This window comes from Ornithorhynchus anatinus, chromosome 4 (genome assembly GCF_004115215.2).
Source record: "Ornithorhynchus anatinus isolate Pmale09 chromosome 4, mOrnAna1.pri.v4, whole genome shotgun sequence".
Taxonomy (NCBI): Eukaryota; Metazoa; Chordata; class Mammalia; order Monotremata; family Ornithorhynchidae; genus Ornithorhynchus; species Ornithorhynchus anatinus.
Window position 1 is genome coordinate 80,417,438 of NC_041731.1, and position 10,701 is coordinate 80,428,138.

Genomic DNA, 10,701 nt, shown 5'->3' on the forward strand with positions numbered 1-10,701 from the left:
AAGCGAGACCGCCCCTTGCAACTTATCCTTCTGGAAACTAATTGGTGTGCAGGAACCAAAATACTTGGAATGGAAAATATGATTCTGAGTTTTGGGTCAATAATAATAATCTGGAAAATTACCAGCCCTTTAAAGGGCAACCTAAAGTTCTGCTGATCGTTCTATCGCACGCTTTTTGGAAGGTATTTCTGAACCAAGACATTCCCCTTCTTGCTCCAAGCAGAAAATGGAGGTTGAGCTCAGCCACAGTTTACTCCAGGCACTTTTCCTTGGCAGAGAAGAATGCACCATCCCATTTCTAGAGCATTCCATTGCACACGAAGAGCTCACGAAGAAGCATTTCTATCTGCTGACCAACAATAGAAGCCTAAGAGAAAATGAGGGGTAACAAGTTCTGAAATGCAAGTAATTCTGTTTTTTATAGTTTGGCTTCATCCAGCTAAAGCCACGAGTTCAACCTTATTTTAATCATTTTAAGGAGTCTCATTATCCACACCCTCAGGTTAATTTGACGTGTAAATTGTTAATACTTGTCGGTTGCCTAGACAGCCATGGTAAGTCAGAAAAAGCCATAACAATAGCAGTTCATTCATTCAATCATATTTACTGAGCACTGTGTGCAAAGCACTGTACGAAGCACTTGGAAGAGTACAATATAACAACAATATTTCAGTGCCTCTAGATGATACTGTTTTACTGTACTCTCCCAAGCGCTTAGTACAGTGCTTTGCACACAGTTAGAGCTCAATAAATTATACTGAATGAATGAATGAATGAATGCTGCCTTACTCTTCTGTCCTCTCTGTATTGCTTGTCTGAAATTTCCCAGAATTTCCCAGAATTTACTCATTCTAAAGACCAACCGAGAAAGGCCACCGATTCAAATCAATTTTCTTTTTTCCTGATTGGGTTTTACACACTTGAAGTGCACTGGCAAAAACCATGGAAGTGTATCTAAGACAAGTTATTTACACGGGGGATAGATCCTGAGCGACAGAGAGGTACAAGGGTGATAAAGGGATTTTCACTTTTTGAATGGCACATCATCAAATCTGCACACTCAGAAAGAAATCAAATTGTTTCAGGGACTGCACATTAATCAGAAAGAATCCTGCTGCACTCTAGACAGAGGGCTCAGCATATCCTTTTCAGTCTGCCCCTATGGCAGCTCTATTTCTGAGCCTATCCATTCCTAACGGGGATTGGTTGTTATATGATCTTCAGGATGTCTGATGGAACCAGAAATTTCCCATATTTTTCCAAATGAATTTTCATAAAAGCTACAGATTTGCTGACAAAAGGAGTTTGTTCTTGGGTCAGTACAGTAGGCTTTGCTAAGGCAACGGGCAGGCCTTGAAAGTACTAATGAAACTCCCTTGTAGCATTCTGTCCTAATGTTTCCCAAATGACTGTGCATTCCAAGCTCCAAACTGAGAAAATATATGTGACGTTTGCTGCAACCGTAACTTAACGAAACACATCCTTTCAACACTCAGAATCATTCATGGTAACTTCAGTAAAAGTTTGAATCATAAACATTGACTTTTAAGTTATTCCACTTTCTGAGACAAGTGCAGCAATAGCACATGGATTGTGAAGCTTTCTAGACGCCACAAAAAAGGTCAAAAAAATGGATCTCCATCTTTGCCCTCCAGCCAAAACAATATCTTCTTCTGAATAGCAACCAAGGTTTTCACTTAAACCCTTTCCTAAATCCTGGGAAAAAAAAGGATGGATTATGTGGACATACGATCCCTTATTAGCTCTGATACATTTATCAGTATAATTATGAAATTAGGAAGATCACTCATAATTCCTAACATAAAAAATGCAAGTCAAAAGACCGAAAACATGAGAAAGTCTGAACCATCCAGGGACCACAAAGTAACAACTTCTATTGCCTTTGCTCCTTTGAAAGAATGGAGAGTGATTTCAAGATTTTTTAATACATTCTTCTTAATCTAGTTTATTCCACTGTGAACGCTGACTGCAATATGGTGATATATTGTATCTTGCCTGGCATGAGAAGAACTGTTAATACTACCCTATCTCAAATTTCAAGTATATGGTCAACAACAATGAAAAGAAAGTGTTGTCTAAATATCTTTGGAACATTATAAACTTCTAACTTTTTGGTCACATTCTGGAAATTCTTTTTTGTTTAGAATTTGTGGAATTCCATTTAGAATTTGCAGAATTTAGAATATGAAAGTTATCAAAGTCCATTCGTACCACATTCCAATGATTATGTAAAATTTTCCCTGTATTTCAGAATATTAGCTGAGAACCTGTTTGCCTAGCCAATCCGAGAATGTTCAGATGTAGGCAAACCTTTCCTTGGTTATTACTGGAGAAACTATAAAAGGAATAAATGTATCACGTGTACCCAGATTTAGCTAGATTTCTCCTTGTTTCATATCAAATGTAAACGAAATATGCTCCATTATATTGGCTCTGGCTAGTAAAGGAAAAGACAAAGACGAGATTGATTGAGGGAGTCTCACAATGGTTCTACTGATTCCTCTACTGGCCCTTCCTCTGCACATGGTCAATTAGAATTGAAAATTGTGCGCTGATTTCATTCGTTGGAATTTTTAAGCAGGTTGGAAAGAAAGATGTTATTGAAAGGAAAAGTCTCATCTAAATAAGAAAAGAACACGTGGCCATCTGGTCTAGCTATACCATGCAGAAAGTCATTTCAACTCAGCCGCAGTCTTGAGATTTGGAGAGCTTGGCTAAAAGATGCAGCAAAATCTGTTTCCAGTCAAATGCCCTAAAAGTTTTCCATCTCTAACTCTGCAGCCCACCACTCCGTCTCTATCTGTGATGCATGAGCTCATTGACTCTGCCGCTTGATCGGGCGAGACTGAGGCACTGACAGGCGAGGTTGTAGTCATTCTCAGTGCACTTTTCCTGCGGAAAGGTAGCAACAGCGCAAAAGATCTTTGGAAAGCCGGGAAAATAATCTTGAATTGTTACCACTCTTCACGGGTGGGTCAGTAGTTACCCTTTAAGAATGAAACATTTAGTAGCAAAACCAGTTTCCCCTGGAACCTGAAGCTGCTGTTTATACGGTGCTAAATGGGGTGTATACATTTCATCCAATTTCAGGCAACAAGCTAGCAGACCAAGTAGAAAAGCCACCAAAGCTTATTCTCCAGAAAAATCTATTTTTTTTTAACATCAGTCTAAGAATTATGACTCATTTAGGTTTTAGCTGGAGATGGGTAAAATGTTTGGTGTACTTTAAACGAGGTGGCTGGATTTTTAGAAATACTTTTCTTTATGATTCAGAAAATAACTTTTGGATAAAGTATTTCTAATAACTATTTCTGACTGACTTTCCACCCTAAATAACTTCCAATGACACATTTTAAAATTCAATTTAAAATGCTTTTAGGAACTCAGGTCATTATCATATGCAGAGAACTAAATGCCCACTTGGGGCCGGAGTCAGAGAAATAAATTATACCTAAGTTTACATGTGTAATCAGTGATAGGTTCTGTTTTAGTTACTAGTTCAAGGAGAGGAAGAAAGCTTAATTTGGAGTGTGGAGAATATCTCAGTCTACATAACCCAAATATTTCTTCTTATTTCTCATGTCCAGCCATCAGGGCATCTGGATAGTTTCTGGTATGTTCTCTGCTATTCCCCAAGGCATTAACAATGGATAAGAAGAAATGTATTTATGTCAATTGTACTTTCTCAATAGTGCATTTAAAATGATTTGGTCTGGAGAGGGAGTTGTAGGACCTGACTGCTTCAATCAAGGACATTTTCTTCATTTCTTTGAAATTACCTTTTGTTAATCCATACCTCCATTAGACAGCCACAGGTGCTATTACCATAAAGTAAGCAAAATTGAAATCGTCCTTTTATTCCAATTTTCATTTTTCAATAACCAAACTGATAGTCCATCTGAGGACAAACTTCAGTTACTTCACTGGAGGAAATTCATATATAGAGGGATTAGAACTCGGATAAAGGATTTTCCCGGACACTTAAATGTGATTTAACTCCACAAAGGACATAAGATAGAGGATATCACCTAACATGTACAATATAGTTTCTTATTCAGTATATCAATGGGGATACCGTTTTTCAACAAGAATCTTGTAATTAAAAAAAAATTTGAAACCATATAATATGTTAAGCATCTCTCCCATTCTAAGATTTTTGACGATCTGATTTTATAAAAGGGCTATTTTCAACAAACATGTAAAACGAATCCTGAAGAGCAAACATTTTAAAATGGAGTAAAATTATTTTTGAAGAATAAATGTTTGGTGATACTTCAGTTTCCCCATAAAGCTGGGATCACATTCTTGCAGAACCCCATGTTAAAGCAAACACACATTATAGTACTCAGCCCGTCCGTCACCACCAGGAGTATGCCCATAACCGTTTCTTCCATGGTGCTGTATCCAGACGCACACTTACTGTCAGAAGAATGTTCCCTAATTGTGCTATCACGTTCTATCCAAAATGTTTAGCAAAAACATGCCTTCTGGCAGAACTGAGAGTACAAGTGTTGTAACAAAATTACTCAAGTGGCACACCTTAAAAATCCTCTCCTATTATCCAGAATATGCATTATACATGAGTTATTCACTGGTTCGAAATTGTCAGTTGTGAGACCTTTTCAAATAGCTTTGCAGATACAAAAACAACAAAAAAAGACCAGCCTGCTATTTTTTTAAGTAGTCGATCATTCACCATTGCGATGTTGACAGGTAGTGAAAATGATGAAATCAACATTTTTAATATGCTTCTAGTATGAGTTCTGCCAATCCCTAGGGAAATGGCTGTTTGAAATGTTGCTTTACGGTACTGAATACTTTTCAATAATAAATAGCATAAAATTTTAAATCATCTTATATCTATGTAACTCCTTTCATGTCAGATCGCTTCCTCTATTTTCCCAATTTTCTGTCACATTATTGAAATTCAGCCATTTCTCGGGTGAGGGCATAGATCAAGCAGCATCCAGCAAAGACCACTCTAATAGGAAGAATTCTCCATGCTTGCATTTATTGAATCAATACGCACACATGATTCCAATCTAATGAAAACATTAGTAGTTTTCAGGTATCGGCTGTTGTTTTCTTGATGTTTTTCACAATTTCACAAATACCTGAACTTCCTTTGGGCCCAGAACACCCTTCCCTCCAGATAGAGGCAAGTAGAAAGGCTGTCCAGAGAGATGGGGATTTTGGAAATTCAGACATTGGTTGCCAGTCTGCACTACTCCAGGATGTACTGGTTTTGGAATGGGGTGAGGGTCTGAGTGTGTATGTGATGCTTTCAAGAATAGCATCAACAAAGATGCTGTAACCCTCTAGCCGGTCTAGGGGGGACTTACCCATTGGTCTTTCGCCGTTTCCAGGCGTCCTCCTAGCTGTAGTTCATGAAAAATAGATTTACAAATGAACAAATTAAGCCTCATTCATTGACTCATTTGTAATTCTCAATAAACCTAGGGGAACACTGGGAAGCAGCTCTCCTCATGGAGCGTGGTTAGTCTATGTGGCGGCTAGTCTACATGGGCTGATCTGTACTGTATGAATTCCTTCCAGACCTGCAATTGAAAATGTAGGGCATTGCATTTTGGTAGCAGTGGAAGGGTTAAAGCCAAAGCCGCACAGGGTAAGAGAAAGGGGATATTGTTGTCTTTAATCTTTCCGCAGTATGTATAAGACTTCCATCCCTGATCTGCACATAGCCGTGTAGAGGCTTGGGAGGCATTGCGTGCAGGCTCCTTGATTGTGGAAGGGGGAAAAAAAATCTGGCTGCACTCCAGACAGGCTATAGCTCTGTTGATCATTATGTCTAGCCTTCAGGTGTCTCAGCTCACAGTGGGCGGCGGTTGGGGGAGGGGGACCATAGCATGAGGGCAGACAAAGAAAAAATGGTGTATTTTTAAAAGATTGTATGAAAGTCCTACCAGCGTCATCATTAGGAATCAATCCTGTTGTCTGCTGCACCTTAATTACAACACACCGTTGCCAGGTCGCGCTGATATATTTAAGCCATAATTAGGAATGTCCACAGTCTTTCAACAAATGTCTTTATTGGAGTTAATATTAAGAAAAGCACAGGTTTAAAGCTACTCTCTCAAGCATTTGTTTTCCCAACCTTTACCACTATGGACCCTTGATCAATAGGAAATAGATTTTAATTCATTGTCATTTTTTTTCCTTATGAGACTGTTCGTATGTAACTTTTTAGATATTTGGATGATTCTAGAAGTAAAGGCACAATGCTTTAAGACTGCCATATCTGCATGGAAAAAAGGGAAGCAATAACTCAGGACTGTGCTGTGCCTATTTGCCCGGATTTTCTTTCGTACAGAAAAAAAAATTGCTTTGTTTGTGGCTGTTATTTATGAACTCCAGAAATTGTAGACAGAAAGCCGCCCAGGCACTAATCATATCTCCTTGCCAGCCAGCACGGATTTAAGTGAACCAAAATTATTTTTCCTTCTGGCATTCTTTTGAACTGAACCCCTCCCCCAACCACTCTTCTCACCAACACACATACACACACACACACCCCATTAGGCATTTCAGAAAAAAAAAATTCTTTATCCTTGGAAGACTGCAGCCTGAGACATAAAGCTGCCTCTCCAGCCCATCATTACTCTGACCCATTTCATACTGCCTTAGTGCTGTTTGGGCTTTAAAGACATTACGCATGAAACCAGTTCAACAACTATAAATATTGTAAAGCTGAAGGGATAGGAGAAATCAGATGAAAAAAGAAAGCCCCTGGCTTCAATCCATTGTTGAAAATTTAAGAGTTATTTGCCCCCAAGTGCCTGAACTGTCTTTCATAGCTAATTATAATAACTGTCAGATATCTGGTAAGTCTAGAATGGGCTTTCCAGTGGAGTCAGCAAAGTTTGTCTTTTATTTTTCTTAGGGACACATCAGGCCTGAATAGACACTGAGCAGATAGAATTGAACAAAATACATAAACGTTTGCCTTCATTTCTTCTTACGGACAAAGCCGCGGACTAGCTAGGTTTTGTGCCCCCCTCATGCAGAGTCAGATCTCAGAGAAGACTGACTTTTATTTCCATTTTCATCACAGTGAAAACATGCAACAACTCGTTTGGGAAAGGCTGTCCTAGTTGTAGCAGGTAGGCATTCTCCCGTCGACACACTTAAGCGTGAAACGGGGTTTCAGGTAGACAGTTCAGAGAACACTGAAACTGTTTTAATGCAGTTTTATGGGGGGGGAAAGAAATGAACACTTACGGTTTGAAAGAGCAAGTCACTCTCCTTGGAAGATGCACAGTAGCCTTGGGCAGAATGTGCCCAAAGCAGGTGGAGAATCCAGGCTTAACACAGGAGGTAAACGGAAAAGCGCTTCAGGAAAGTCACTGGGAAGTCAGCCCCTGTGCTCAGACATCCATTCCCCGTGTGGAAGCTGCACAATCTGCAGTTCTGAATTGAACCAAATACAGCCCATGTGAAAGACAGGGGAACAGTCATGTGGGAGACAGCCGTGCATCCTATTGGTTGTAAAGACATAACTTAGGCATTCTTTCCTTTCCACCATTGGTTAATAGTTAAAACTGAAAGCGTCTAGATCCTCCTAGTGAGCCTGTTTTTCCTTTCTGTGTGGAAAAGAATGACTGTTGGATTTTACAGTGACAGAATTAGTTAAGAAAGGGACTGAGGTCACCCTTTCACAGAGGCTGGTGGGTGGGGACTGGAAGCTTAGCTTTTTCAAGTATTTTCTTTCCCCTGCAATCTCGCCTGTGCTTTTCTTGTCGGGAAGATGTTTTGTCTTTTAAGGGAGAGGTGGCAGGAAGAAAATAAATTAGCATTTGGTTATGCTCAAAGAATTTGCCGATGCTGATAAAACAAAGGAGCACTCTTTGACTGATTTTGGAGGTTGGACTCTATCTCCTGCGGTAAGCAGGAAAGACGTTCAAATGTTGATGTTCTACCTTAGGAGAAAGCAGGAAGAGGAAAATAATCAGTATCATCCTAGGATGTGGTACGTGCAAGAATGGGAAATAGATCGCTATACATTGAGTAAAATCAACTCAAGATTCTTTTCTTAATAAGTAATCTTGCCATTGACCTGATTCAGTTGAGCAGCAATAACACAAAACACTGCGTTGTTCCTCCTGGCCCGACTTTCAATTTCTTGTCATAGAGTATTTATGAAATCTACGAGCCTGCCAGGCAGATTTTTTTTCCCAGTTTTCACACTTTGATCCCATGAGTCAACTCACGCCAAGGAGCTCTTTTTGTATTTGACAAATTATGACCCAAATCCCACTGGACTTCTCTTCCAAACACTCGGTCTACCTAGATACATAGAAACAAAGCTAAGATTAGCCTTGTACAGATCAGCAGTCTCCATAGACACATCCCAGTAAAACCAGATCGAGTTTTTTCACCCCTACAATTTTATGCTTTAACATTTATGGTAATATTATGATTTGAGGAGAGAGAACATTTTTCTTTGATCTTACAAAGGGCTTCCTGGAAGGGCCCCAGGCTGGGAACACATATCATCAGACCTACCAGGACCGCCGTGGTCTGGACTGCTCTCGGCTCCCACTCCTTTCCTCCCAGGCCTGTCCCAGGCTCAGACGTCAATCAATACATATCGCGACAGACCGTGGCATACACACGCAGATTAATGTGATGGCGTTGTATGGAACAGCAGGGGGATATTTTTTTCTCCGCCTTAGTCACTCAGATGCATGAAGCCGGCCCTGATTAAACTATTTGCTCTTCAAAGGCAAGGACCGTGTCGTCAGTGTCCAAACCTAGCACAGTGCTGTGCATACAGCAGGTGTTCAATTTATACTGACGGTAATGATGATCCAGCAATGATCAGGAGAGAAGGGGTTGTAGTTTGGGGAAACTGAAAGAGCGCTTTACTGGAATCAAAATTGTGCCTAATGAATGAGAGATGGGAGACAGCATGGATAGATCACAGGCCTGGGAGTCAGAAGGTGATGGGTTCTAATGCCAGCTCTATCATTTGCCGGCTGTGTGACTGTGGGCAAGTCACTTCACTTCTCTGTGCCTCAGTTATCTTATCTGTAAAATGGGGATCAAGACTGTGAGCCCCATGTGGAACGGGGACTGCGTCCACCCCATTTTGCTTGTACCCACCCCAGAGCTTTGTAGAGGGCCTGGCACATACTAAGCGCTTAACAAATACCATAATAATAATTATTATTATTATAACTGGTGTAATTGCATAGAACCTTGAGATTTATGTACACACCAGCTCATGGCCACACCCAGATTTTAGGGTGATGACACACTTCAGAGGCCCCTCAATGGTTTGTAACCATTGTGAGAGTTGATTTTAGGTTACTTCTCTGACCTCCACAAACGAAGGTCCAACCTAATAGAGAAACTGTTGTTCTCTTTGGATGGAGGTGAATCCTCTCCTTTTCTGGCCAAGTTCGATAGGCCAGTGAGTTTCCAAGTATCCACCATGTAGCCTGATCTGAACTGTTGAAGATACATTCACATTAAAGGCTTCCAGAGTCAATCAGTCAATAAATCGACCAATATTCATTGAGTGCTTAGTATTTGTAGAGCACTGTATTAGAGCTTGGGAGAGTACAAAATAACAGAACTGGTAGACACATTTCATGCCCAATATGAGCTTCGAGTCTAGTAGAGTTTACAGAACCTCCTGAGTGCTTAGCTCGTCATGGCCAGGGAACATATCCACCAACGCTGTTATACTGTAATCTCCCAAATGCTGGTACAGTGCTCTGCACAGAGTTAGTGCTAGGTAAATATGATTGATTGATAGTTCGGGATCAAGAACCGCTCCAGACCTCTCATAGTCGTTATGGGCAGGGAACCTGTCTGCTAATTCTGTTGTATTGTACTGTCCCTAGTTCTTTTTATGGGCAAGGAACCTGTCTGCTAATTTTGATGTACTGTACTCTCCCTAGTTCTTAGAACGGTGCTCTGTACATAGTAAGTGCTCAGTAAATAAGATTGATTTATTATAATCATCCCTTTTGTCTTATGCTGTCAAGTCATCTCCGACCCGTGGCGACTCCATGGACATATCTCTCCCAGGACGCCCCACTCTCCATCTGCAGTCTTTCTGGTAGTGCATCCATAGAGTTTCCTTGGTAAAAATATGAAAGTGGTTTACCATTGCCCCTTCCACATAGTAAATGAGTCTCAGCCCTCAATTCTCTCCCATGATGCTACTGCCCAGCACAAATGAGTTTTGACTTGTCACAGATTGCCTTCCACTAGCTAGTCACTGGTCAAGCTAGGAATGGAATGAGTATGCCTCTGCTTGACTCTCCCTCCTGTAGCCGACACTCGTAGAATACTAGAAACTCTCCAGGTGCGATCCTGGGAGGGGCAACCCTTTGGCAGGGAGGGCTATTAGCAGATGGACGAGGCCCTTCTGATCCAGAAACCTGGGGAGTCTGGCCCAGCTTTTGAGGGACTGGAGGTGGCAAGTCAAGTAACAGATCCTTGTACTTGGAAGATTTGCAGCAAAATTTGAGAGGCCTGACCTCTCACCCTTAAATTGAAAGGAAGGAGAAAATTCTGTGCTGTATTGATTTGGAGACATTCTGCCGATAATTCAACTGATTCCAATGACCTAATCTTTTACCTGATTCTTAACTCGACTTAATCTGTCTTTTGAGTTATTTTTAAATCATTTATAAAAAGGGTGTCCTG

The 10,701-nt window shown here is 40.6% G+C and overlaps 1 long non-coding RNA gene and 1 other non-coding gene across 2 annotated transcripts in view; both read right to left on the minus strand.

The window, feature by feature from the left end:
* The window catches only part of LOC120638343, an 85,199-nt gene extending 77,743 nt beyond the window's left edge, over positions 1 to 7,456 (minus strand). Inside the window, exon 1 of the long non-coding RNA XR_005659957.1 lies at positions 7,261 to 7,456. This is a non-coding gene — a long non-coding RNA (uncharacterized LOC120638343). The remainder of the gene's footprint in view (positions 1 to 7,260) is intronic.
* Positions 7,457 to 10,237: 2,781 nt separating this feature from the next.
* Positions 10,238 to 10,375, minus strand: LOC114811585. Its single transcript, XR_003759281.1, has one exon. It is a non-coding gene; the product is annotated as a small nucleolar RNA SNORA7 (small nucleolar RNA).
* Between the last annotated feature and the right edge of the window lie 326 nt (positions 10,376 to 10,701).